Here is a 6,000-nt window from a genome sequence, read left to right as displayed (position 1 = left end):
GGATCCAGTGATGAGGAAGGTTGTTGGGGATGAAGTCGGTTGAGAAGTTCATTGGTGAACGTGCAAACTGCTGCTAGAACGACAGAGAGATCCGCTGGGCGGATTCCTCCAGCTGGGCTTGAGTAACGTAGCCCGCACGTCGTTCTTCAGGGACTAGGTAGACATCGTGCTTGAAGAAGAAAGAAGGCCCCAAGGTAGGCTCCAAACTGTTGATGTTAGTTATCAAATAGGGGGTTTGTGTGAGGATTATGAGTGTGTTAGATCCTCAAACTCCTTCAGATGGCATGTTCTGGGGTTTACCGTTCTTCCTTGCACATAAAGAGCTTGTAAGAGGATGTAGTTGGGATCTCCGGTTGTTCCTCTGACGATCAAGTCAGTAATTGATCTTGAGTGGGAAATACAGAGATAGGGTAATTTAAAGTTACATGAAAAAACTCACATTTACCCCATGCAATGCTGCTCCCTTTTATAATGGATTGGAAGGGTAAAGAGGTAACTTGGGCCGTGCCCATCTAGGCACCTGAGTCGACAATTATCTTCCAGTTGTCGGCCACAAAAGAGGGTGAGTCATCTGGTCATATAATGAGGGAATGACAGCAGGTACTTGACGCTGACTGGGTCCGATGAGTCATAAAGACTATGGAGGCTAGAGTAATGACGATTTGTCAGAGTAGTTAATGCAATGGCAGTCGGCTAGCGATGATTTTGAGATAACTATTGTTTCTTTATTTGTTTGGTCAAGGACCGATTAGCACCGCCTTTTGACTCGGCTACGCGAGTTGTCAGCTGAACAGTAAGCCAAGTACAAGTCGATTTGGTGGGTTGGCCAACAAGTACCGTCTTTTGACTTGGCTACTTAAGTTGTTGGCCAATTGAATTGGCTGTCGAAATGGTTTGAGTCGTCTCAGTTAAGGATTTATTTAATTATGTGTAGGAACACATGTCAACGCCTTAATAGAGATTAATACTAAGTGATTTTTGAGTCGTGATAGGATTGCTTGTGGAAGCGTCCTCTAAAACTTTGATGTTAGGTCAAAGAATGAAGGTGAAAGTAACAAGCACTACGGTAATTTTTATATCACAGGATTTGAAGTGGGAATATCTTAAAAACTAAATGACAACCTCATTTTGAACAAAGACCATTTTGGCAAATTCAAGCTGATGGGTCATTTCATCAACAAATGTTTGTCTCAAATTTAACAACTCCAAGTTGGTACGTGACTTTGTTATTCAATATTAATGAGAATGCAAAAAGGAGAAGCATCAGTGTCAACAGAAATTAGCAAAGGCTAGTGGCGGTAAAAGGTGGACATGACATGAATTTCTTTCGCTTTTTTTATTGTTCTTGTCATCAACAGTTACTCATGGTGCTTTCGTTGCTTTCGTCCCTTTTTTTTTGTTTTATCGGTGATTATTTCTAAGTACTATCTCATTTTCACCATTTTCTCATCAAGTTGTTGCTACGCTATTAATATAAAAATAAGCCTTTTCAACTTAGGGTCGACATCTGCATCCATCCGTGTTATGTGATAATAAACGTTGCCAAACCAGGGCCATACCTAGGAATTTTGGGCCCAAAGCGAAATATTAGATGAGGCCTAAGTGATACAACTCGTAATAGATTTTATCTTATCCTTCTTACCTTTTGAGCTGCAAAATTACTAATTAAAGTTTTATATTCAATATTTTCTAACATATTATTTTTGATAGATAATATTGTTAAACCATTCAATCTATCATGTAACATAGTCGATCTTAAATAAGATTTTAGTAATTTTAATTTTGAAAAACTTCTTTCAGCGGAAGCAACTGTTACGTGTATAGTTAATAATACACGATAAGTAATACAAGTATTTAGAAAAGAATCTAACCACTTTATATAGTTCAACACTTCAATTGGACTATTAATCTCTACTGTTAAAATTTCCATAAGCACTCTCAATTCTGAAAACAAATCAAGTCCATTAATATCTAAATGTTCATCATGTTTTAGTGCATTTTCGAGATTAAGACAATATTCTTTCAATTCAATATCATCTAAAGCTTTTAATTTTTTCAAATCAAACAAAAAACGAAAAATTTTCATACGTTTTAAATTGTTCAAACCTACTTTCAATTGAGCCAAACGATTTATCAACTATGTATAAGAAATATTCAATACAAAAATATTCTTTAACGTTAAATATTGTTTCATTACCAATATTTTCATCAAATTATTTTTTTCTATGAATTTTACGTTTTTCGCGAAATATAGGTTGTACGTTCATTTCATTAGCAAGTTCTTTAGTTGAATTCAAAGCAGACATAAAACCATCGAAATATAGGTTGTACGTTCATTTCATTAGCAAGTTCTTTAGTTGAATTCAAAGCAGACATAAAACCATTTTGTCTATAATTTTCTAAATATACAATAAGACCCTTTAATTGATCTATGGCAATATCAATATGTATATCTTTAGATTGTAAGATTTTACTTACTGATTTAACAACAAACAGTATGACATACGAAATATTTATTGCTAATAAGAATTCAAAATTTTCAATCTCATAAGTTGCTAATCTATTGGCTTCACTTTTTATCTTTGGATCTTCACTAATTTCTGCTAATTGAATCAAAGAATCTCTTATATTTGGAGCTTGAAATTTTATTGCTTTAACACTTTCAATCCGACCTTCCCATCTAGTTTGACATAAAATATGGAACTCCCCGTGAAAACTTAAACTAGAGCACCTAAATGAGTATACCATCTATGATATTTAAAAAAAATTATTCTCAAATGCCAAAGTAAATACATCAGCTTCTTCTAGTATGAAACAATTAACACAGAAAATCCATACACATCCAATTTTGATAATAGCTACATATCATACTCAAATTCGAATCTAGTATATCCATGAAAGATGCTTGGAAAATTAAAAATATTAAGGAAACGAGACATCATGCTATTTTTTCTAGAATACTTGAGAGAGATTAACAAGCAAACCCTAAAAATCGCGAAGAAAGGGGGAAAAGGAGTCACCTTTGAGAGAGTATTGCTGCCTGCTCACAGAGAAACCCTAGATTCTGAAATAGAGATGGAATTTAGAAGCGGCTGCAAATATTATTTATAGGTCACTGTGAATGACTCGTGAACGTCCGATGAATGAGAAGTGTGATTACGATTTCAGACCCCAATAACAGATTAAGTAGGCGTTAACAACCGACCCGACCCGACCCGCAAGCGCTGAATCCTCTCGACTCTGGAGAGGAAGCTGTTTATATTTTATAAATCCTTGCATCATTAGGAGATGGCTGGAGCCTGGCGTTGAATCCCAGGTGGGTCCTACCCAAGCTGAGGCCCAAGGCAAAAGTCTTAATTGCCTTAAAGTAGGGACGGCCCTGTGCTAAACACCTAACTTAATAGGGATTTTCTAATTGGTGATGGTTATGTATGGGTGAAGAGCATTAAATATTCACGATTATTATCTAATTTTCTTCAGTAATAGATTTTTCATGTAACATATGAAAGGTAAAATTCTGTCCTATACGCGTAAGCTGTGACGATTAATATGTTTGAAATGTAACGCTCATGTGATTTAAGAAGACTTAACCTTGCTTAACTACAGGCATTAAACAATTCATTGATGGATAGCTATATAGCATAATGAAATATAAAAGAAGTCAGTACTTATAGAGTATATTTATATTGAGAACAATGTGCATCCTTCAAGTTGAGACGGTTGAATCTTACTCAAGTGAATAAAGGGAGAAAAAAAAAAATCCATTGTAACCATAATTGACCGAGATTCAATTACATCATTGCATATGAGAAAATACTCTCATATGAAGTATTATATATAATACCCATTTATCTCACTTATATTTAAGAATATATATATTTTGACAGTACTCAGCTGCGCAACTCTGAACGCTCACTTGAATAGGGACGCCTCATACCGGCCATCACCAGCCACCGCAAAGGCCCAAAATAGTCTTAACTGCTTTAACAGCTCAAAGCGCGCAAAACCTTTTTTTTTTTTAAATCGATTGCTCGCCACGTGAGCTTGTTGCGGTGCGCCTGCGGAGTAACATTAACGTGCATGCGGCTACAATGGTTCCACGAGTCCTGGCCGTTGAATGCCACAAAGCGTGAGGGATGGACAAGAGAAGCCACGTTTAGTTAACTGCATCGCTGAGGCTATCGACGATTCTGCGCGGCCGCTTCATGTACGAATGAATCAACGGACACGGCAGCGTATATTTACCATACCCAGGCCGTTATGTCTGAAACGAACCGGGTTCATTTTAGTTTGCATATTAGCCCCACTTGAGTACAATTCTTTGCTTTCAAATACAAGCCTACTAGTAGGGCTGAGCATGGTTCGGTCCAAACCAAAAAAACCGATCGAACCGACCCGGAAAAATCGGTTTTATGAGTAGGGCGGTTCGAGTCGGTTTGAAAACTTTTCAACCCGAACCGACCCGAACCGACCGAATATAGTGCAATAATACCCATTCTGATCTCAAACCCTACCCGACCCGTCCCCAAAGAGTCAAAGACTCAAACCATAAACTCATTTTTTGAATCATTATGGGTTAAAAACAATATCATTATATCAGTGTTTAATGCTTCATAATCTCCTACTTTGTTGATATCTTTTTTTCTTTAACACAGTTTCTTGCTTGATAAGAAGTTTGATGAAGTTAGAACCGAACCGCACCGTACCGAACCGACTTGCAACAGTTCGGTTCGGTTTTGAATTATAGGCGGTTCGGTTCGGTTGTTCAAATTTTGGTAAAAACCGAACCAAACCGACCGTTGCACACCCCTACCTACTAGCTTCTTGGATCATTTTTTTTATAAGAAACTATCTGTTACCGTACCAGAAAAGTGAAAAAGCACTCATGCGGTTATTATTTTACATCTATTAATGCAAGAATGTAGCTCCCACATGAAAATTTTAACAGTTTTTAGATGCTTCAAATTCTAATAACAAATATTGTTTTGACAAATGCTTCAAAAAAAATAAATTGTTTTCACAAATAAAACATAACTAATTTATTTCAACGTGACCATGAGTCATTCCAATTGCGGTGGGTTCACAAAAGAGATCAACAGCGTAATTTAGGTTCCCATTCAAGGTACTGAGAAGTGCTCTCGCAGATGTATAGTCGATCGAACTTTTCAAACTCATGTTTTCATCCCGTCATTCTTCTCGTCCCCATTTTCTATAAACAAGAGTTTATCGCAAGATTTATCTGCAGTTTAAATAACTAACTCAACAAGCAAGATTTATCTGCAGACGTGCAAATCGATCAAACTTTTTGAAATCAAGTTTTTCATCCTATCATTCTTCTTGTCCTGATTTTCTAGAAACAGAGTTACCTATTAGGGTGGAAACAAATCAAATTGCTTAAGGCTCCGTTTGGATATCATGGTGTTTTACTTGTTTCTATGGTGTTTTTCCCAAAAACAAAACACCATGCGTTTGGAAACCATGGTGTTTTTGAGCTAAATCATCCTCAAGCAAAAAACACAACACTTATTTCAAAACACCTTTTAGGTGTTTTAAGTTTGGTGTTTTGATTTTGAGTTTGAGAAAATGTTAATACAATATCTAACATAATATATTAAATATAATTAATATAGAGTTATTATCAACATGCTTATTATATTATACTATACTACACTACATTATAGTTAATTAAATATATTAGTAATATTTATTAAGTAATATAAAAATATAATAAATAAAATATCTTATACAATAATATAATAACATATTAAATACCAATATTTAATATGTTAATAATTTATTATAATAAATAAATATTAATAAAAATATAAATAAACTAATAAAAAATAATAAAAAGTTATTGATAATAAATAATAATATAATAATATACTATACAATAGTATAATCACTATAATACTATTAACATTTTAATAAATAAATTATAATAAATTTATAATTATAAAATATTATATAATAGTAACATAAAATATTATATAATAGTAA

The sequence above is a fragment of the Asparagus officinalis genome, chromosome 5, assembly GCF_001876935.1.
Source record: "Asparagus officinalis chromosome 5, Aspof.V1, whole genome shotgun sequence".
NCBI classification, from domain to species: domain Eukaryota; kingdom Viridiplantae; phylum Streptophyta; class Magnoliopsida; order Asparagales; family Asparagaceae; genus Asparagus; species Asparagus officinalis.
Note: the sequence above shows the minus strand (reverse complement) of the source record.